At 32.9% G+C, this 25386-nt stretch overlaps 1 protein-coding gene and 1 long non-coding RNA gene across 3 annotated transcripts in view; one reads left to right on the top strand and one right to left on the bottom strand.

The window, feature by feature from the left end:
- Nucleotides 1–25386, top strand: part of sm (heterogeneous nuclear ribonucleoprotein L) — a 500688-nt gene that overhangs the window by 272392 nt on the left and 202910 nt on the right. The window lies entirely within an intron of this gene.
- LOC143197984 (uncharacterized) lies at nucleotides 18321–20223 on the bottom strand. The gene is made up of 2 exons (XR_013006125.1): nucleotides 20019–20223; nucleotides 18321–19956 (listed from the first exon to the last, which is right to left on the bottom strand). It is a non-coding gene; the product is annotated as an uncharacterized LOC143197984 (long non-coding RNA).

Genomic DNA, 25386 nt, shown 5'->3' with positions numbered 1-25386 from the left:
ATTGACGTGCTCGTCTAAAACCTTCATTAAACCTAGTTTAACGCCCGTTGATGATAACAAGACGCGAGTTTCGATGCCTTCATGAAAATTGGAATAGAAAAGATCGCCTTATCTCCGAACCAGAATATGTAATATTTCAGTTCTGTGCGATTTCATTTTAAAATGCGGTATTTCGAGTGACGCTGCATGCCGACATCTACGTCTCTCAAAATGTCGAAGTGGCTTTTCCCTGATTCCCCGTGGGTCGCGTCAAACTGCAACTATTTACATCAACTTTCATCTGCAAAGGCTCCCCGCGATATGTTATTTGGGTTATTGAGTGTTCTTTTATTTCCATGTCAACGTGATAATTGCAATCCTTGTTTTTCTTTCGGTCTGAATTACTAGTCTGAGTAAAGTTGACGATAAACTATTTGTCCGTTCAATAAAACTGTGAACTCACATCATCTGAATTGATGACGTCGACATGAAAATCAACTATGAGTTTTAGTTCCTTTTGGCTTTCATATACAACAAAATTCTGATCTAAATAATATATTTTTTTTAAATTTTATTATTTAATTATTACATTGTTACTAGTCGTTTCAGACTTTGTCTTTATGATAACTGAAATCTAGGTATATAACTAGGAGGACCCATCGGTCCTATCTTAGTCTCTGATGAAATAATAATATAATATAAATAATAACTGTCACTGTATTTTTTATTATATGCACCTCACTAGACAACACTACACAAAATCAGATGGTTTGGTTCTTTTGAGTCTGCGGTCCTCCTCTGGTGGTATCCAAAAATTGCAATACATCAATATTCTCATGAGAATTTAGTCTTTTCTCATGCCCCCTTGCTATTCTCTTAATTTCTTGACTGACTGTGGTATACGAAGGTCTCGATATAGTATTTGGACTTTGTTCTAAAAAAATTTATTTTATTTATGTTACTCTTTACAGAACATCGCCATAATTAAACTCCGTATGTCTATGTAGGTTTATTGTTAGTGATAATTGTGATTTTCTTCCAATTAGCCAATACGTTTTCCTATATTTCAATTCCAGTTCTTTTCTTTTCGTCTATTTGTTTCTTCGAGCGTAGTTTTGCATCAAGATTCATTCCGAGATATTTAGCGTTGTTGCTTTATGGAATGGTAGTATTATTTAATGTTATTGGTGCTTGTATGATCTGATTGTAGGTAAACTGCATATGCACAAATTTATCTTCGTTAATTTTTCTTTTCCAAGCTTGCGTCCAATTATTTATATTGTCACTTGCCTGTATTGTCTCCGACAGCTACAATCACAGTATCATCAACAAATGTAGCCATCGTAATAACCAAGTTAACTAATATGATATAGAATCAAGAAAAAAAACTCGAACGCGTTTATTTTATAAATCGTTGGCATCTTAACAAGACATATTTAACTTGACTAATCATTATGAACCTCGATGAATCACGCATCAGACATTTCCAGCGGGGAGGGCACCAAAACAAATGTACTAAATGCTTTGCCAATATTTTTTCCGGGTTTATATATTGCTGCATACAAAATACTATAAATAATTTTGAAAACAGCTGTATACCGGGAGTTTTATTGGTAGAAGTAAATATGGAGACCGAAACCGATTCGCTCTGATATTATAAACAGGGCGTTGCTAACTGGGTCACGCCTTTATGGTAGATTTCGAAAGAAGGTTCCGATAAATTTCGAATATTAACCGCTGTGTATATGACAATACGAATATTTTTCGAACATAAAGATAATTTAAGGGTGCAGAAAGAAGAGCAACGGAATGATCGAATGAAGTTTTTTCAGTCTTTCACTGTAAGAGCTGTATGGATATGTTTGCTGAGACATATAGTGGCGACTAGCAATATTGTATTTTTTATTTTTGTAGGGATACAAATATATTGAGGCTTCTAGCATTTGTCATGATATAATTCATAACTGCAGAGCCATGTGGCTTGAAAATTAATTAATAAAAAGCCAAAGTATGGCAACTGGCGAGTCATATACTATTGTAAATCTCAGCGGCATATATTTACAACAAATGCAAGAATTCAAGTACTTGGCATCAAGAAAACAGGCAGAGAAAGTTAATTAACTGCAGAAATAATAATACAAATCTTCCAAGTTGTAGGAGCTTTTGCTTTTCTAAGATGGTATACGTGGAAGGGACGAAATATTACAAACAAGACTGAAATCTGCCTCTTTCGAGTGCTTAATCGTAATGCTCCTAATGCTTAAGGCAAATTCTACATATTTCTTTCCGAAACTCAGTACTAGTAGCGTATTGACGATAACACATATGGAAGCAAAAAATCATGTAATATTTCTATCCCATCGCGACTAATCTACAAGTCGAGCTACCTGCTACCGCGTAACTATTGTCAACTGTTGGAGTCATAGTTTTCCGTAAGGAAATATAGATATTCTCTTGAAGAAGTACTGTCTGAAGATACCACTCATGTATCTGCTCTACACTGCTGATATACCACCAACAAAAGAGACAGTATTTGGAATATTTGCCGACAAAAAATATATCTATGTATAAGGTTGTCGAAAAGGTACCAGTAGCAGCAATTATTCAGGAAAAATTAGATCAATACCTCGGCATCAATTTCAATAGTGATAGTGATACTCTCAACTACCTAAAAATTAAAGGGATGGGTTTATCAGTCAATCATAAAGCCAACCTGGACCTGAGGTGCAAATATAGGGTTGCACTAAAACATAAAACCAAGAAGTAATCCAACGCTGCCAAAACAAAGTTCTACGGTTAATTAGCAATGCTTGTCGCTGCGTATCCAGCGAAGAGCTGCACCATGACGTCGAAATCAAATGGATTTATGAAGTTATCTAAGATTTCGCCTTAAAACATGAGATAAAGTTGTTAAATCATAGCAATGTGGAAGCAATACAGCTACTGGAGAACACGTAGGGAAACAGAAGATTGAAACGAGCCAAACTACACGAATTTGTATAGTGTATAAGTGGTACTCTGAACTTTCGCTTAAATATTTTAATTTTATTTTAATTTGGGAAATAAATACTGATGTGTCAATCTCGTAATCACCCTGCTTGTTTATTGGAACAACAGAACAATGTTGGTAAACTAATTTGTATATTAAAAATGTACTAAGCATATCCAAAATATATCCTAACGTTATTGAAAAGTTTATAAACACGTCCTAATATCCAACACAATAATATCAGTGTCTAAATTTATAGACAATTCAAAAATATACATAAGGATGACCCGGTCTATATTGAGCTATTGAAATATACAGTTGGAATTTTAAGTAGGCAACAAAATAGATATATCTGGTATGGACAATATCCATGCAGTTATAAGTGGCATTCGCTAAAAGCCCGATGCACTCTATCAATGCTTGAAATGAAATCAAATACTTGTTTTGCTCTGTGCGAACTGTAAATGCAAATATGATTCACACCGTACATTAAAATAAGTATAGTAATAAGTAAGTTTGGGCACTTAAACACATTTTTCTAGTTACGGCAAAAATAGCCAGTTAATTACGAGTGATGCTATTTATAGTTCTGACCTAATAATAATAAAACTTATATTGATGATCGAATTTGAACGTCTACTTTTTCATAATGTACTCCACCAAACACATATGTACGACAATGAAGACATCAGATGGCGTCTGGCAACACTTAGTGCTGTCAAGACCAGAAATATAACTAGCAACCCTCCTAACACGGGTGGTCTAGCCACACGGGTGATTCGAATCCCCATTAAATAGTATGTCAATTTGTATAATATTGAAGAGTGCTAGTGTCCTTTTTAAGTTATATTTTAACTAACAGGAAACTTAAAACTACTTTTTGATAAAATGACTTTTTCCCTGTAAAATATAAATTATCTGAGGCATTTTTATGGTACGGTCATGTAGTCAAAGGGATAATGATTTAACGGCATGTGGCTAATGATTAATGATGTTGTTTACGGATCAAGTGGATTTTATAGGGGAGATCAATTTTAGACTTTTAAAAATAAATGTAAAACTTTTCGTTAAATATTCGATAGCGATTTTTTATCAACTTTCTTTGTAAATAAAAATTAATCTAGTGCAATTTATCGCTGTTGTAAAATGTTATCGTAAGTTGTGTATAGTTAAATATTTATTTAACTTATGGAATCATATTTTTTAAATATTTACTATTTTGATAGTTAATTCTGAAAATTCGAGATTTTAGAATTACAAAAAGTAAGCCCGGCTTGGTGGCGCAGTGGCAAAGGCTATGCGACTCGATCTAATATAAAGCTGCTTTGGGACAAATGCTTATAAATCGAACTGATTTTACTAAATGGTATTATTCGACGGAGATTACCCTTTGATGTCATATTCTTTGTCCCATTATGTGAGACATCACTTTTGAACTAACGTTCCATATGATTTTCTGTTCGAAACTCTTTGGATTCTAGATAGAGCTCTAGGCTTTCGGTTCAGATTGTTTTCGAATGTCTATACAAGATAAACGTAGAGTATGAAACTGGTCGGCTTACATTTCTACCCGCTTACGATTTTGACGAATGAAATCCAAAAGGCCAAACTATTCTTGTATTCCGGTTATGCGGTTTATTCTATATTCGGAATTTTGTTTTACATTATGCATTTACGGAATTGAAATGCACTGTCTTTGATAGCGAAAAATGTTATGGACGATTGAAAACCATAATCGAAAGCTGAAATATATCGAAGATTGATAATTCTAAACGACCAAATAGTCATTTTGAAGGTGTATTTTCATTAATTTTGTTTATCCATACTTTACCAGAAGTTCGAAATGATGTAAAAATATGACAAATTGATGAAAATCCGTTGCTCGTTTCGAACAAAAGAGATTTGTGATATCTGTGAGCAGGTGTGTTGTTTTTATAGAAAATAATGTGTTTCTCCAAATCTCATTTTTACAAATATTTGAATCCAATAAATGCAATAATATACTGACTTTATTGTCTTACGGTATCCATGAACAAAATTTCTTTAACAAATAAAAATTTAACGAACAAATAAACAAAAATTTTGGTAACAGTGGAAAGGAAATAAAAGAAATTGAAGTTTTGATATATCTACTGCCTAGCCCCGACTTTGTTACATCTAATTACCATTCGGTCCAGTTTCTGGATAATTCCCTCGATGGTATTCAAGATGCTTGCTGAAATCATTTGAATCAGTTTTTCGTCAAGAAAGTCCAGGAACCTTACAGTGGAAACATAGTTTTATCAGAAAACTGTCAAAATATTACGAATTGGAAAAATACATACCAGAAATAGACATATAACAAGTACAAAATGTTGCTATGGCCACATTTGCTGGCGACACTGTGTCACTGGCTATTTGAGACAATAATAAAAATAAGTAGACCCAGCCCCGGTAAATAAGAGTCATCGGGAGCAAGTCAGTGCATATTAAATTCACCTACAATCAAACTGTGCATATACCAATAAATATGAGTAATAGTATTACCTTGAGATGAATTTTAATGCAAAAGTTTTTTGGAAGAAGCACATCATCAAGTTTGGAGGACCTGTGGAATTCAATTGTGGGGTTATTTTGCGAGAAGTCATATCAACATAACACAAGTAATACAGAATAAAGTCCTGAGAAGTACTGTGAATGCACCCAGAAACTACCGGGACAATCACTTACACCAAGACCTTTGGATTCCAACAGTCCCAGAGGAAACTAAACTCTCAATAAGACACGAAGAAAGACTCCATTCCCATATTAACATCAAAGTTCTGCAATTATTGGATAACGGAAAAAGACTGTGTAGTGGAGTGTACCAAATTGTAAATCCAATGAAACTTATCTCTTGTCATAGATTCCGTGCAGTTTGTAGTCGTTTATCGCCGGCTTTTCCACTGATATACATCTCCGAAGATAGATTGCCTCCATGGCGACTGTGGCAGGTAACTGTCGATCTCTCCATGGGGAGTCTACCAAAGGATACACTTTTTTTTATCGTCACCGATTCAATGAGCTCCTTAAAGTGCTTCCAACCATATCTACCTCTAGATCCGCTCCTTTTTCACACTGAGATCATTAAAAATAAAAGAGCGGATTACTTACGCAAAATTTGCTCTTCTGGTGTAGAGATATGAAGCACCACTCTACTAGAATCTTTAGACATCTAGACCAACTTATATGGGATCTAATAGAAAACATCAAGCTTTAGAGTTTGGAGAAAAAGGAGTTTTTTCAGGGCCTTTACACCACTAACATCAGCAGACGCAACTTAAGCTTATTCAATTAAGAATTGGTCATTGTATACTGACCCATGAGTTTCTCATTAAGGGAAGAAGTCCACCACTGTTCATCGAATGTTATTTGTCTCTGTCTATCAAACATACACTAATCGAATGCCGAAGATATAACTCGCAAAAACGGTTGGTCAACCTAGGAGAGACGATGGACCAGTGTCTTAGACTAGAGAACCTGATTAATTTTCTAACAGTAGCAGGACTACTACTATAAATATAATAGTGTGCATCTGTGTAATATCATGTGCATGCATGTTCGTTTACATTTGTTGTATCCTGTATCCGTATCACTGTCATGGGTTGTGCGACCATTGTACTGTGTATTTATATATTCATGCAACTATATGCTGTACTCTTCATTCTACATATTTAACTATAGTTTTTATATTCCGACCATGTATTTATAGTTTTCTTTGCATTCTATACTTGTAATAACATTCTATACTGTAACTGATGTAAATGTGTTGTATATTGTATATCTGTAAACAGACCCTAAATAGTCCAGGAGGCTGATGGGTCTATATTATATAAATAAAACAAATCATTGTCGAGACAAGTTAGTCCAAACAACGACTAGTAATAATTATTAGCAGATCTTAAAAAAATCCTGGTAAAAATTACTTTAATACTTAAAATGTTTTCCCCAGCTGCTATTTTGTACGTCTCAAATATACATTGATAGTCAAATATCAAACACTGTAAAATTAAACTCACTTCTTAGTGAATTCTAAAATATTGAGGGCTGAAATAATCTTGCAGTGTCGGTTTTCAGATATATTTCCCCCATCGCATTCTGTGAGTTAACACCTGCAATTGGATATCAGTATACAGATCCAATATCAAGTCTAATTCTATATCACCTAAAAGCAGGCACTATAATACTATTCCCTTCTTCATCCAGCTATATAACAAATAACACAAGAATTACTATGGTATAATGAAAAATATGAGGACATATTTAACATGTATGAGTCATATATCAAGCTTCTGATGACAAGGATGCTATACTTGATGTTACATCCCAGAGTTGGATGCTCCAATGTATCCTGATCATTGATATTAAAGAAATTTTGATTAATTATTGATAATTAATAAATTTTAGTCCGATATTTTCCAGTATATAGATACATTTTTAATACATTTATAGAATTTCGGATATGTGTGAAACGATTCTTACTTGAATGACAGATAACTCATTTAAATTTTAAGTATTTTAAGTATGTCCTTCTAGTTTAGGTTTCTGCTCGATTCCAAACTAACCACCAACAAAATATTTGGCTTATTCATATTAAAATGTTGTTCGAAATGTCTGTGTCTGTATTACATTCTCCGAAAGTCTTCACGTACGTACGCCATACATTTTATATAAACCTTTTCTCTTGTAAGTTATATAATTTCGAATTTTTCTGATTCGAAAGTTAAGCCGCCGCCTTTCAGACGCATAAGAACTTTCGTATATGTGATGCTTTAAAATTCTTCACGGTTTTAAAGATCCGTGCATTTTTACGTTTTATTGGGTTATACGAAATATGGAATGGCTATGGCGACTACGCCTCGCGAGGAAGGGACTTCGATTTCGGATGTTTTTAGTTATTTTTATGTTATTTAAATCGATTTCGAGTTAGCAATAAAATGTTTGGTGTCTGGAAAAGTAATTCGTGTCTTGTGAATTGTATTTTGTTGTACGAGGGCAGTTTGATAAGTTGATTGCAATATAACTTAGTTTGTTTTTGAAAGTACAAGTATATACGGTTTTCAGCCAAACCAAAACAAAAGCTGTTTATAAGATAATTTGGAGAACTGAATTCAAATCAACTCTAAGTCAACTACGAGTCTTCTAAAATTGGTTCTAATATTCAATAATAAGTTTGGCCATTAACGGTCATTTACTGAATCACTATATAGTATAAAACAAAGTCGCCTTTTCTGTCCCTATATCCCTATGTGCGCTTAAATCTTTAAAACTACGCAACGGATTTTGGTGCGGTTTTTTTCAATAGATAGAGTGATTCAAGAGGAAGGTTTATATGTATAATACATGCATAATATACTAAGGCAACATTGCTAATTTCAGAGGTTTCTAACGTGATATCGTAAATTAACCTATTTTTTTAGGCTTATTTAGCAATTAGCAAAAACGCTGCCTAACCCTACGAGTTAGATCAAATTAATGTACTACAGTATTGTACACCATAAAAAGGTCTACAAAAAAGTCCGCGATGGTATATATTTATCTTTTAGGGATAACCCACATTAACCATTTTTATTGTTTACTTTTTACGTGAGAAAATGGCTTATTTACGAAGCTATCTTAAGCAATACGGCATTAATCCTTATCGAATTAAGTACCTTAAATACAGTGTGCAATTAATATAGATCAATATGGTTCCTTACAGCATGTAAATTAAACAAATATTTTCGGAGATATTACAAATTTAAAATTTGCGTTTAAAAATGTGTAATGTAATAAAAATTGTATGAATTTAGATATTCCAAAGATAGCAGGAAATCTTCATAGTAAGTATAGGGGAAGAGGAATTGTTTTACTCCAAATTTAATGCGTGCAGGCCAAGGGCAGTAATGAATGAACCAAAAATACTGGATCGATTTTAATCATGTTTTCATTGAGTGACATAGGCATATATATTTTATGCCCGTGCAAAGTCGGAGCGGGCCGCTATGTTTTTATATACAACGTTCATATTTTTTCTGTAGTGTATTTAATTTAGTATCAGCATTGCACCCGTGCGAAGCCGGGGCGGGTCGCTAGTTAAAAATATAAATAAATAATGAACAGTGGTTGAACTGAGTCTTTTATACCGCTTGTGCTCTGTTTCATGCATTAATATCTAACAGTAATTCAAGTTTTGCGGGAAAATATCAAGATATGAATGCAGAAAGAGTATTTGGAGAGACATTCGAGCTCCAATCTTGTGGTAATTTTGCAAGAAATTGTCGATTACGTGTTTCTCATTCGGTGATTCATGGTTACCAAGAAAGTTGCTGCTTCATCTTTGCATTAGCTATTAGTTTTCGAATACTAGATCCCGCAAATATTTATTGATAAATTAAATACTGTTCTTCAATAACTGAAATCGCTTTCATAGCTCGCCGGTGACGAAAACGAAATCTAAGGTATTTTTTGCACTTGTACCTGGACAAATTGGCAATGGATCTATATCGATTTCATTTTTTGATTTCATGCCGACGATATTCATCGAACAAAAGTAGCAATCATCTACATGATTGTTCTGTTGTCTCCATAACGTTGGTACAGAAAACGAAATGTACACATTTTCATGTGACCACTTGTACAGCTTTGTTCTGCACGCATTACAAATTAATTTCCGTACCTATGGCTTGTCAATGTTTACCACTGTAAAACAAAAATACTGCAAATACGCACCTTTGAGTGTATTTGTCATGACCTTTTGCATTTCACACATTCTGAAGTACAATCACAGCAGATAAACAAATTCTAAATAATGTTTAATGCAACATCAACAGCTAGAACCAATCTTAGCAGACTGAGTTCACGTTCTTAACGATCTGAGTTCAGGGCATCAAATAATGTTAAGAATCGATCTTATCTACTCGGTTCAAAAAGTGGACCCAAATTTGTATGATAGTGTGTGCATTAATAGCAGACATGTGCTGATTAAGCATTATTTTTGGTACTAAACCAAAAAAGGGCCAATAAACACTATGGGGTCTCTGCACCATCAATTTCAAGGAGGTTAAGAGTACTTTGGTAAATTTTATTAAGTACGTATTTTATTAAGTAGTAAATTGTATTAAATTAAGTACGTGACTGAGACTCATCTGAGCTCAACATTACATGTTACATGAATATTTGGATATGAGACATAATTTATATGTGACTGCGCACATAAGACCGTAAGCGTAACAGTATGGCCCCTTCAAATGACTCTTCTTATTAAGAATTTACAGTTATTATACCTCAAAACAATCGAATTATTGGATTTTTCCGAATGAATGTGCAGCAAAAGCCAAGTTGTCTCTGTCACAGTGACAGTTTTTTAGAATGCACCGGTTAATGTTATTCAGATCTACTGATTAATTTGAAGCGAAAACGACCGGATTTTTACGAAGAAAAAAGTGTTATACCCTCAAGAAAATGTAATGGTACATATGTGTGTAGTCACCATGCCAAAAATATATCACTAGGACTACGAAATGCTATGTCATCCAGCATATTCTCCAGATTTAGCACTTAGAGACTGTTCGGGAGACTTACCAAAATATATCGACCAGCACTTCCTGAAAATTCTTATATTTGATTTAAATTTCAAGCGTTCCTAATTAAAAAAACTCTGTATATCTTAATTTGTAGCCATCAAAATTAATAAAATCACGTTAGAATCGATATGCAACATTATTATCATATAATAACCATTGAAGAAATACAAGACATGTTAAGTGCAACGCAAATAATAGTTAAAAGCCACCTAAAATATCTCATACTGGTTATAAAGTTCATTATTTGTGTTCCGCGTGATTTGAAATGGGTTTATTTAATACCTCAGATCAATATTTGCTATATGCTTCGCAAATTCAATGAACCCCAGCTTTTTTAAAAGAAAATGTGTGTTTTGACGTATTATGATATAACTTGATGCGATTTTCTTATAGAATCATTAGATTGTAATTTTTTTCTAAGATAAAAAATGCATCTCAAGGCAATATGACTATTTAGCACATTATAACGTAGCTCATTCTGAATGTTGGTTTTGATAGGACATTTTAATAATATAGAAACAATATTTAATAACTGATAGTTCACACATAATTTTTCATGGCGTTTTTTCTAACAATCTCTATTAAATAAAGAAGGCCGAGTTTCCGGATACTGCCCCAGTAAAATTAACCATCAAGGATTGGTATGCTGAGTTTAGACGTGGTGAAATGAGCATCGAAGACGGTGAACGCACTGGAGGCCCAAAAGAGGTTGTTACCGACAAAAACATTAAAAAAATCCACAAAAAATTTTTAATTACCGTAAATTGAAATTGAATGAAATAGCCAACACTCTAAAGATATCAACTGAACGTGTACATTATATCATTCACGAATATTTGGGTATGAGAAAGTGGGTGTAGCCCAGCTCACTTTTGATCAAAAACAACGGGATTGCACACGATGAACCCGCTCCAAAGTGTGGGAAAACACAACAGTCGGCTGGCAAGGCTATGGCGTCTGTATTTTGGGATGCGCCTGGAATAATTTTCATTGACTACCTTGAAAAACTAAGGACCATCAACGGCGACTATTACATTGGACATTGAAGGACGAAATCGCTGGGAAACTCGCGAATCGACTCTCAGAGAAAGTGTCTACTTCTCAACCAAGCAATTTTTGAGATGTATTCATTATTTATTTATCATAATCTAAGTTTCTGAACTTATTCCTCAACTTTCTGATTGTCGCAATTTAAATGAAGACTTCGTTACTAAAGTGTAAAGAGACAGATTTTAGTTTTTATTGTAAAACTTGCTCTCCTTAGGGAAGCAAAAGTGTCTGCAATCTTTTTCTATATTACTGATACCAAATACTTGAGCTCTTGCACTTGCACCATTTAGATCCTGAGTCTTAAAATAGCAGACCGTTAGTTGTCAATACTTTATCATTTTCTTCAATAATTCTGAACTCATATGACTCTGCAGTGCGAACTATATCATGAAGGTTACTAGAAGTTTCAACATCTGTATCTGACACTGCCATAATCAGATGTAATCATTAAAAACGTTACTTCTTGTAACTGCATCTTCGAAAGGCGACATCTATTGATGAACACCCATTGGGATCATATTTGAGACTATACATCTGATTCTATAATTCATATTATTATGACAGAGTTAATATGACATTTATAACTAATTTATAATAAAATAATAAATTTAAAAAATTGAAAACAGTACTCCGATTTATGATAGGTTACGTCTAAATATTTATTCAATATATTTAACTTTATCTAATTTATTAGTTGGCAGGATAGGAATCTGAAACGTACGAGGTTATTCACACAAATTTCGCCAATGTTTAACGACAAACATTATTTATAAGACTTTACCAAAATATATGTTCGTTTTATTTGAATTTACAATACGTTTTCGTGTATTCTTTTGCCTTAATTATGAACTACACCTATAAAAAATTATAATATTAATAGTTGGTAATATTATGTTGTTATTCAGTATATTTATTATGTAAATTTATTAACACATACTGTATTCAATGATAGAAGAAGAAAAGTTTGGTTAGGTATCATGTTTTTATTATTTATATGATCGTATCAATGTTTTAGGACAATTAGTGGAATTTTTACATTCACACACTGACATGTTCTTCATCACTACACAGTATAAAACAAAGTCGCCTTTTCTGTTCCTATATCCCTATGTGCGCTTAAATCTTTAAAACTACGCAACGGATTTTGATGCGGTTTTTTTCAATAGATAGAGTGATTCAAGAGGAAGGTTTATATGTATAATACATGCATAATATACTAAGGCAACATTGCTAATTTTAGAGGTTTCTAACGTGATGTCGTAAATTAACCTATTTTTTTAGGCTTATTTAGCAATTAGCAAAAACGCTGCCTAACCCTACGAGTTAGATCAAATTAATGTACCACAGTATTGTACACCATAAAAAGATCTACAAAAAAGTCCGCGATGGTATATGTTTATCTTTTAGGGATAACCCACATTAACCATTTTTATTGTTTACGCTTATTTACGAAGCTATTTTAAGCAATACGGCATTAATCCTTATCGAATTAAGTACCTTAAATACAGTGTGCAATTAATATAGATCAATATGGTTCCTTACAGCATGTAAATTAAACAAATATTTTCGGAGATATTACAAATTTAAAATTTGCGTTTAAAAATGTGTAATGTAATAAAAATTGTATGAATTTAGATATTCCAAAGATAGCAGGAAATCTTCATAGTAAGTATAGGGGAAGAGGAATTGTTTTACTCCAGATTTAATGCGTGCAGTCCAAGGGCAGTAATGAATGAACCAAAAATACTGGATCGATTTTAATCATGTTTTCATTGAGTGATATAGGCATATATATTTTATGCCCGTGCAAAGTCGGAGCGGGCCGCTATGTTTTTATATACAACGTTCATATTTTTTCTGTAGTGTATTTAATTTAGTATCAGCATTGCACCCGTGCGAAGTCGGGGCGAGTCGCTAGTTAGTTATAATTTCCTCAGTTCCTCCATCATCAATAAAAACTAGTGTTTTTTTTCTAAATTTCATCAAATGTACACAACGGTATCCGACAAACTATGTAAGCAAACACATAAAATCAGTAAATAATAAAGATAACTAAATGCAGATTATTTAAATGTGCTATGCATGATTTACTTGTAAATGTTGCAAATAACATATCAATATTTCATAATATCCTACAGAATTTTTTTATATTTTAAAGTCTCCTTTTTACCAGCGAGGGTTTATCCGGACTGGACCTATCATCACACCCAGTAACCAGGCTGGGTAAGACCGGATGTCTTCTGGGATGTCTTCTGAAGTTGGTCACTCTCCAGTCGGTAGGCTTAATGCTGAGGACCGTGGTTCGGAGCCCACGTTAGGCTTTAGGACCAGTCCAGATAAACCCATAGATGGTAAAAGAAGACTTTAAAATATGTATTAAAAAATAATTCTAAAACAAAAAACAAACAATCAATTAATATAACTCGTATTTATTTATATTTTAGAAATATTTATCAATGATTGTATTTAATTCTATGAATTTTATAAATGAAATATACAATCGTTTCTGTTAAATAAGTCTGTTAAATAATTGAAAACGAAGCAAACGCCCAGTGAAATGGAAAATATACACCGCTGCAGATTTTTGCATTTATAGGCAAAAGCTTGATCGACCTTTTTCATTGCAATTTGATTGACTATGGTTTGCATCGGAACGACAATACATCCGCTTTACAAATGCCTGAAATACCTTTGTCGCGACAATATATGTTTTTGGTTTTAAGTATGTTAAAGGTTTTAATTAATTGCCGGATACTGGGACATATTTAATTTGTAACATATTATGTTTAATACGTAAATTACAATAGATAGATAGGCACGTTTGTTAATAAGCATGCAATTTAATTATTTTGAAATCTATTGGTTTTTATTGGTAGTTGGTATTATAATTAACAATCGATTCGGAACTATTCATAAAATTTATTCCAATTGTGTATTTTGTTTTAATTTTCTCAATTAATTACATCTTGCTACGTTAATATGCTTAGTATAATGATATTTTACAAACTAATTTGTTACTATTGCTGAGTTGCACTTGCGCCAGTGTAAAAAGAAGAAGATTATTTCCCAAATTAACATAAAATTAGCTACTTAATCTGAAGTTCTCTTCAATCTTCTGATTTTCTGTGTATTGTTCAGTAGCTGTATTGCTTCCACTTTGCTTTGATTTAACAATTTTATTTAATGTTTTAAGGCGAAATCTTGGATAACTTCATAAATCCATTTGATTTCGAGGTCATCGAATCTCTTCGTTGGTTACGCAGCGATAAGCATTGATAATTAATCGTAGAACTTTGTTTTGCGTACGTTGGATTACTAGTTGGGTATTGTCTAACATGATGTTTCCAATTTACTCTACCGTCAAGATGGATGTCGAGGTATTTAGCTGATTCTACTTTTTAAAATGGAAGAACTGGGAAGAGTTACTATCGGTTTATGAATTAAGTGCTTAACATCTTATAAGGTTGTTTAGTATAAACCTGTACCCCAAAAAGATGCTCTCCGGCTCTCTCATTCTCTTTATGTCAGTCCGTCTCTGTAGATTTTTCTTGTGTCTTCCCAAGCTTCCATAAAACCTTTCATTCTCTACATTATTATGTGCTTCTATGGCTTAATATATTAATTATCTTTCCTTGTCCACTCATCCATTGTATCTTTCATGTTTTTCTTGTTTCATTGCTCTTGAATAGGTCATCATAGAGCCTTCTGCTCTACATCGTTTTAGCGTTTCGTGTGTATATTTTAAAGAAACTTTTTCTTTTCTGTTCATAATTGTTCTCCATCAGAATCAAGAATATTGTTCGTGTTGGAGCCTAATTTTTGATGACTCGCAATGATGTCCAGAAAGTTATTATGCCTTAAAAATAGTGTCGCAGTGAAGAAGATGCTGGAATAAGACAATCGAATTCTTTATTGATGGTTTCTAATGTAGAATAGTAACAATGGTTATATTTGCCACTAACATTACTGAGCGGGCTAAAAATGGGGAATAAAATCAATACGAAATTCACATACAAAAGGTGTAGTACCTGACAGGTATAATTGGTTCTAGAATAATTCTGTATACGAACATAGCTGAATACTTGGGCATGACACCGGATGTTAATTTAAAAGGTAAAAAGCATGTTAAAAATAAACGAGCAAAACTTTTATGAGGTTTAAAAAAATCGTGGTTGCTTTGACGACAATCCCAATTAGAACTGCACAATAAAAAAGTTATTATATAAGCAAATATTGAAGCAACTGTATACTTATGGTACGTAATTATGGGGTTACATAAATAAATTTAATATTAACATGGCCCAAAATTACCACTACGAAGCTCTTCATAGCATTGTTAACGCCCCAGGGTACATTGGAAATTAAGACATCCCCAAAAATCTAAGGGTACCAACGGTCTGCGAAGAAATTAATAATTAGTAAAAAAAACATCAAGAAACATTGCCTGTTCACACGAACTACTTGTAATATGTGTACTATGTATTTTTACGTAAAGAAAAATTTTATATTTTTACTTTATATTCACCGACAACGGTGACGATATTGCAGGTATTTTTTAATTTATTATTTTTTTAATATATATTTTAAAGTCTCCTTTTATCAACTATGGGTTTATCTGGACTAGGCCTAAAGTTTAACGTGAGCTCCGAACCACGATCCTCAGCATTAAGCCTATCGATTGGCGAGTGACCAACTTTAGAAATCATCCCAGAAAACACCCGGTCTTACTCAACCTGGTTACTGGCGTGACTGGGATCATTTTCCTTTTTGGATTTTACACTTCTGCCTAGAACATTCACAAATGTTAAACAATCACAAACATACATTTACGACCATGCCCCAGCAGGATTCGAACCCGCGGCTATCACAACAGTAGGAGGACAGTACCATCCCCTTTACCACTGCGCCACCAAGCCGTCTTATTTTTTAATTTAATTAATATTGAAAATTATCTAACATAAAAATCAAAAATTCATCTGATATTATTATTATATTTACATATACAATATGTTTTAGAAATATCCGTGTTTATAAAAATTATTTAGTTTTGGTAATTTACGGTTATTTAAAACTAATTATCTTATGAACTGATTAACTAATTATATTTTCTTTTTTTACAGGTGAGTAACTTACCTACCTTAGCAATTACAACAATATATAGAAAAATGTAAGTAATTACTAGTGATGACATATTTATAAACCGCAATGAAAACCTTGATTAAATTATAGAATTGAATTGTATAGTCTCGGTTTCTTTATCTTAAATCAGTTTAGCCAACATTTCAACGCATCGATAGATGCGTTTTTAATTTTGTATTGCGAAATATTTTCGATTATAATTATATATTGCGAATGAAGCAACTAGTCCATGAAAAGCTATAGGTTAGTCGTTATACACATATTATTAATATTGTCTAACAATCAACACGCTTTTAAAATTGGCTAAACCACTAAAAAACACTGCACTGCTGTAGTATTCATCCGAATATGTTGATCTCAATTTTATTTCTGCAACGTAAACTTGATATATAAAGATTGTAAATTAGTTCTGAGAGATTTTTTCAGTAAATTTAAAGTTTTATTACGAAGATCTTACAGCGAGTAGTAGACATTGGTTCGTTTATTGATTTTAAGTCGTTCAAATTATTTCACGAACTTTTTCTGTAGCAAGACTTAGTCTAGTAAATATTCAAACAAAGTTGAAATGTAATTATATATAGGAATATTATGTCAATTTTGTATATATATATATATATATATATATATATATATATATACATACATACATACATACATACATACATACATACATACATACATACATACATACATACATTTAAAAAAATTGACATACGAGGGTGCTTCAAATATGACCGAGACAAATAATAGAGTTCCTTGGGCAACTCGGACAGCCATGTGCGCACAAACTTCTTTACCTCATTGTCGGTGTAGAATCTTTGAACTCCGAGGACTTCTTTCAGTTGTTCATACATGTGGTTTTGATAAAAGGCTGATAAATCCGGACTGTAGGGGGGGTTTTCCAGAACCTATCACCCTAATTCCACTATTTTATCAAGCGTGAGACGCGCGGTATGAGGGCGCGCGTTATCCTGGAGAATAATCGCACTTCGTGCTAGATTGCTCCTTCGTTTCGAGCGATAAGCAGGTTTAACGTGTGTTTTCAGAGAGTTAAAGTAGTATGCAGCATCAATGGTATGTTGGGTGCACAAGAAATCGACGTATAGCATGCCCAGCCAGTCCCAGAACACCGCACACAGAACCTTACCCGCGGACCTGGTTGGCTTCAGTTTGACTGGCGCCCCTTCCTCCTTCTTCCTCTATTCTTTAGACGACAGCTTGCTTTCGGAAGTTACTTATTAATTACTATTATTTTGTAATAATGTACCCATGTCGTGTCTGTGGTGAAGATTCGCGTTAAAAAACCGTTCCCCTCCGTCTCGTATCGCGTCAGCAAGCAGCAGCAAACTTTCAACCGTTTAAGAACCCATCGCGCCATTATTTTGCGATATTGAAGGTGTTCATTATGATAGACTCTACACTACCAATATCGATTCAACCTACGGTCCTCCAAAATGAGTTGTTCTACGCGGCGAATGTTGTCTGGAGTGATGCTGGTTCGCGGTCGATAATCATGCGGCTCATTCTCGACCGTTTCGCGGCCTCCTTTGAATGAATGCCTTTAAACACGGCAGCCTCAGGCACTCACTACCCAACTGATTTCGTACATGCAGATAAATTTCCATCTTTTTAACGCCTTCTCGGGCTAAAAAACGAATGCCAATACGTTGCGCTACAGCGGTCGACACTTGACGTTAACTCATGGTCCTAACACGCGCTTGAAACGTGCGCTTCCAACGAAAACTATGCCACACTATTCGTAAGGGACCCAACTATCACATATTCAAGCCACTACACTAAACTACTAAATATACATGGGCGCCATCTACAGCGTTTGTCTCCATCATATTTGAACCACCCTCTTATATATATCCGCTGTTCAATAGATTATAGTAGGTTCTTAACAGAATCTTTACTGTTTTGACGACGTTTCTGCAGAATCTCACCGGTATCTTCAGGTCTTGCTTCATTTTGCTCTACTTTTCATTACAATTCTTTCTTTCTCGAGACCTTCTTCTATCTGTCCTGACTTTCTAGTCCATCTTGTCTGATCTTTTTTCTATTATGATGATTATCCTTTCTAATCATTCTATATACTCTTCTACATTTTCTAAGATATCTCATTCATGCTGCTTGGATTTGGTTTTAATATTCTCTAAGTAGTAAGTGCACTAAATATTTCTCTTGTTACTCTATATGTATACTTTAGTTTTTGTGTTTTTTTTTAATATTAATCGACTAAAGAAAAACATTATTTGATCGTTTTGTATGTAATTTTAATGAAAATATTTTTTTTTTAATTTTTTTATTATACAAATATTTTAGTGGTTTAGCCTATATCGCAGATTTGCCCCGAAAATATAGACACAATTTTAAAAGTTACATATATTGAGAAATATATGGTAAATACACGTTCTCCGAGTAAATATAATATCTTTTCCGATTTGCTTTTGCTTTTATGATGATAAGGTTCACAAATATTTAGTCACGTAAGGAATATGTGACGAACAGAAAATCACGAGACGCCCAAAGGAGGAAATAAACTACGTTTTTTTCTTCCTGGAATTATTTTTCAGATGATGCGAGCATAAATCTTTCAGATGGCAGGTTTAATTGCGCGGAAAGGTGTAAATTCCAGGGCTGGTTATTTCGTGATCAAGATTTTGGTTATGGGTTCTCGTATTTTCGGCCGGATGTTTTTCTTGTAATAAACATTAATTTAACATGTCTGTGTTAGTTTATACGAGGGTTGTTATTTGTATTTTAAGCCTTGGAAGTAATTGGTGATATTCAAATGACAACTTGTATCGTCTACAGTGACTAAAATGTTTTCTCTCAGTGAAAAAGTAAAGTTAACTTGTGAACATTTTCGTCTAATGATCTATGACCACTTTCAACATGTATTATCAACACAATAATGCATTGATCAACTTACCTTGACTTTTGATGAAGAAGTCACTGTGAAATATTAGTATAACGTATTTAATTATGAATACAAATCGCTCACGCAGAAAAGTCGTAAATTAGATTATTCAAATTATGCCAGTTCAGTTGGGATTAATCTATAAAATGAGCAAATCGTTCCCGCGTAACTATTGTCAATTACTGGAGTCATATCTTTTCGGAAGAAAATGTAGAGTCTCGCATGAGATGGGGTTCTCGTCATTTAAAACTATTTCGGCTGGAGTTTCACAAGATAGTGTCTTAGGACCTCTCCTGTATCTGCTCTACACTGCTGAGATACAACAAAAGAAACACTATTTGGAACGTTTGCTGACGATACAATTATGGCAAACGACATATCTGTGTCAATTTTGCATTGCGGCAAAATAGTAAAAACTTAATTATATCACTCAATAGATGCTGGATACCTCAAGCAGAATCAGCTAAATACCTCGGCATGCATGTTGACGGTAGATCAAACTGGAAACATCATGTTAGATAAAAAGCAAAACACATTAGAAGCAAAATAAAACAACCATTCTAGATAGTCGGAAGATCAACTTGATCTAAAATCAAAAACATCGATTTATCGGACAATCATAAAGCCAATTTGGACTTGCATGGGATGCAAATATGGAGTTGCACTAAACATTCAAATCAAGTAGTCATCCAACACTGTCAAAACAAAATTCTTCGATTAATTACCAATGCCTAGAGCTACGTAACCAACTAAGAACAGCTACTGGACCACGCGCAGGATCAGCATCAGAAGATTGAAGCGAACGAGACCATACGAACTTGTATAAAGTGTATACCTTTAGTATAAACTATAGCTTAAGTTATTACAATTTCATAACTGAAGAATACATATTGATGCATTTTATATCGCATTCGTCTTGCTTGTGAATTAATCCAAGTACAAATGAAATGTAGTTATAAATTAATTTATAATTCAGTATTGTAGATTGATAGATGTTATCAAAAAAATGCCAGAAAGATTGACATTGTGCGAGAAATGATACTGCAGATCACTATGCGACTTACCGTCAGATTAAGTCATTAGTATGACGAGCCTCAATAAATGTAATATACATAAAGATTTACTTGTAATATACCTTTGTTCACCCATAATTTGGAAAAAGCTTAAAATAATGCTCTTGTCTATTGGTAGAATGAAGCGGTCAAGAAATACAATCGTAGTGAATCAAAATTTTGGATCTAGGCATATGAGCTTCAAAGAAAAGATCAATCAAAGACAATTAACTTAACATCTCTTAACAACTCTTAAACATCGCCTGCAACAACTACCTCTTAGTGGCCTCTTTACCCGCCTGTTAAGACCTCCGACAGTCCTGATTTGGCACCAAATGACTTTTTTTTAATTACCGCATATCAGGGATAATGGAGAATCATCATAGATAATACTTCAAAAAACAATAAAGTCATTTTCTTTGATATATACGTTCCACACCTGTTAGTACATGTGTCCGAATGATGTTTTCTCATTGAGATATTTATAATATCAGTACTATTGAAGGATCTCTAATTTTCTATATAATTTTGTTCATTGTTGTTTCAAGTTGGAGTCATTTTATTTTCTCTATCGTCACCAGGTGTCGAGTACCTAGTACTATTTCGTATTTTTTCGTCACTTTTATACTGTTGTTTACGTACTAAGAAACATCACCTATAAAGAAATATCTCCTATAATTTATGATGACAACTAATTAATTTTGACCGACTTTTTTTTTCTAAATTCAAGGTTTCGTTGTGAAAAATTAGGTACATTATTATTTTTCAGAGCATTATGCTGTTAGTCAAGACTTTTTCTGGCAACCTTTCAATTCAACGACGGAAAAACGACACGTGTTTTGAAGTTATTCAATTGTTAAAACTATTTGATAAATTTCAATATATCAAAGCCTCCTAAGATACCACCACAATACCTTTATAGGGGTGTATAATGACGCTGCTTCTTCCTGTCCAAGTTATTGATTGTTGTTTCATTGCTATAAAAGGGGTAATGTTGATATCAGTAAAAAATCCACAGAAAAAGGCGTCAATAATTTGAGAATAAACTCCAAACTTATGAATCAATAGTCGGATAATGTTTGCATAATATTTTTGGACTGAAGAGCTGTACTAGTTAGTCGAAAAATACAATTTGATTCAAAAAGATTGCTTTAACCATAAAACCAATTTGGACTTATTGGTGCATATATGGGGTTGCACTAAGACATCAAACCAACTAGTAATCCAACGCACCCAAAACAATGTTCTACGATTAATTATCAATTCTTATCGCTACATAACTACATAATCCCTTAAAATATGACATAAGGTTGCTATATCACAGAAACATGGAAGCAATAGAGTTACTGAACAACAGGCAGGATATCAGAAGAATGAAGCGAATCAAACCACACAAACTGGTATAGGTTATAAGTTTATTACTAACTTTAGCATAACTAGTTTCTTCTGTTCGAGTCTTCAAATTCGAATAAAAAATCTAAACTACCATTATAAACAAATACGACGATCATCCAGAAGACTATCATCTACAGAATTAATTAAAGATGTCTTCTGAGTGAGCACGCATAATAGAATATTCTTTAAAAAGTTACTAACCTCATCTGGGCGTTTGCAGATGCATGAGGAATAAACAACTTCCTCAAAATTGATATAAATATCACACATTCTTTACGAAAATGAAACACCGAACTATTGTCATTTGTCTGGAGACATTAAATGATGAATTCATAGAATGAATATTACAGTAGCTTAATAAAATATCAAAAAATTGCTTTCATGCTTTTGAATAAAGCTAGTTTATTATAAGTTAAATTGCGTTATCCCATAAAGATACATGAATAATGAATAATATATTCATAAGCTTGACTATGCCATTCATCATGAAAATGCTATCTGAAGGATAAGATTGAAACAATAAATCTAGCCTAATAGCGAAAAAATACCACAATGGATATTTGTTATCAAAATATTTTATCTTGAAGGGATCGATCATATTACCTGCAATAATTACCAAAGCCAATTAGGCCGGTAATAGGTACAAACCCGCAAAGCACCAGGATATGACACCGTGCGGTGGACATCACATCTGAAACAATTTAACAATACATCGCAATTTACAATGGACGTTAACCTGACGTCAGTGTTGGCTCATCAGGAGAATCAATCTTAGAGGTGTGTTACATTGGGATATATATATAGGGTGCATTTTAGAGTTAGGAAAATTGGTTTATTGTAGCACTTTTTTAGTGTATGTGCTAATATGTCTAACTTAATTTGTTAAAATTGTTCCTAAAGTTCTTACTTACTTCTTATTCGTTAACTCTCGTATATTCTCTATTGCCATTATCTACACTTTTGTGATGAGATATATATAGGGTGCATTTTAGAGTTTGGATTAACTAGAATTGACTCTATAAACTGTGTAGATGTATTTCCAAAATTGGTTTATTTGTAGCACTTTTTTGGTGTATGTGCTAATATATCTAACTTAATTTGTTCATATTGTTCCTAAAGTTCTTACTTATCTACACTTTTCAGATTTTTACCGTTTGTTCTTTTTTCTGTTTTTCTTCCATCTCACCTTGTTGAATTTATTGTCTTTCCTCTTTTGTTTTCTCCTCTCTTCTACTCTATATTTTGTCAGTATCACTTTCCTATCCTCCCCCTATCTATGCCCATCCCATCTACTTCGATGTTCTATATTGATTCCATGTATTTTTTTCTCTGTTCCTTGTGATTTTTAAAAGACTTAAAGTTGGTTTTATCAACAATCCACTCAATGAAACAACAATTAAAACAACTATTTTTTATTGAACACAAAATGTATAAGACAACATATGTTATTATATTATTAATTTAATTTTCCTCTTTCAAGGAGCTTTTATAAATTGTATTACAATTAGTGATTTTTTAATGATCGATAATTTAACACTGTTTTTAAGATATATGAATAGTCCATCATTATTAATCTTATTCGAATCTACGAATATATGTTGAATATATGATTTTAATTATTATGTTATGTAAATTAACTAGCATCAGTTAAGCCATTATAGATAAGCCAAGGTAATTCATCAAGAATTAGTTGGAATCTAAGCATTTGATCTGGCCAATTCTCGCCAAAACGTAAAAACCTATAATTCTATATATTCATTATTATTAGCTACCATTTATTGCAACCAAGAACTATGGACCCCATCTTAAGTTATTAAAGTAATGACAAAATGTATGAGAATTTGACTGATGTAAAATTATCTTTTTGGTTATAGTAAATTATATTATAGTTAATTATTATTATTATTTAAATAAGATAAATAACATACTACCTATTGGCAGTACATGCTAATATATATCGAATTACTCGTCAGATAAACCATTATTACGTAAGACCAATATTTATTGTTGATAGACATTATATGTACCAATTATTGTATTTATTTCAATTCACATATGCTTTCTTTCATCTATATCTTAATGTACCATATTTTTAGTAATATTACGAGGTTATATCTCAATATACATGATTTATTTTTACAAACTGTGTCTGTCTAGTCATCAGTTAAAATATCAAACTAAATTTAACCCATTATATACAATAAATATGACATATGTGTGTCAGTTCTTCTGTGATTCATATAACGTATAGTTAGAGATGCAACAAACAACTCTATAAATTTAGAAATTATGAAAAATGAAAAGCTTTTCAAGATATTTCGGTATTAGATCTTTTATCATGATTTTGTTAATGATATATGGGACTAATTATTTCGAATTATTCTAATGTTTCCTGTAGAAGGCCAATATAATTGATGTTGGTGATTATTTCCTGCAATTGGAATAATGGTTTCCATTGAATTAGGGCCCATTGAGTTAAAAGCATACGATAAAAGATAACTTATGGTCATACGAACAGTTCTGGACATATGTTACTAGTGCATCCTAATGTGTATACACAGGTTAATTGTATTATTTAATGGAATATAATTGATGAATTGATTGATTTCTTATTTTATATTATATTACGGCTACAAACGACTTCTATGCTGCAACTTTTTTTAGATTGTTACTTAGTCTCTAATTGGTTCATTTGAGTCTGCGTTCTAGTTCAGTGTTATCCAAGAGTTGCACTTTGGCCTGAACAGTGGAGTCTTTCCTCATGTTTTGCTGCGAATCAGTTTTGTTGTTGTTGCAGTTTTATAATTGGTTCTTAGCTATTATTTTCAATAGTAAGTATAGCAGTGTTATCAGTAGTCATAGTAAGATTCGATATACTTGGTGAATTATTGATCAAATATTTTGAATTATAGAATCATTCCATACAGCAACAACGCTAAATATCTCGGAATGAATCTTGAGGTAAAATCTCACTAGGAGGAACATATAAAGAAGAAAATAAAAAGAAGTGGAATTGAAATATAAGAAAATGTACTGGCTAATTGGAAGAAAATCACAATTTTCAGTACATAATAAATTACTATTATATAAGCAAATATTAAAACATATATGCACATAGGGAGTTCAATTATGGGGATGTTCTGCAAAGAGTTAAATAAATAAAATACAAATTTTTCAGAACAAAGTCCTGAGAGGTATTGTGGGCGTACCCAAATACTATAGGACTGATCACCTACATCGAGACCTTCAGATACCTACAGTCAGTCAAGAAATCAG

This window comes from Rhynchophorus ferrugineus, unplaced genomic scaffold (assembly GCF_030347505.1).
Source record: "Rhynchophorus ferrugineus isolate W39M unplaced genomic scaffold, kcgeb_rfMv2 rfM6, whole genome shotgun sequence".
Lineage (NCBI taxonomy): Eukaryota > Metazoa > Arthropoda > Insecta > Coleoptera > Curculionidae > Rhynchophorus > Rhynchophorus ferrugineus.
The sequence above is the reverse complement of the archived record's forward strand: the minus strand, read 5'-3'. Positions and strand labels throughout refer to the sequence as shown.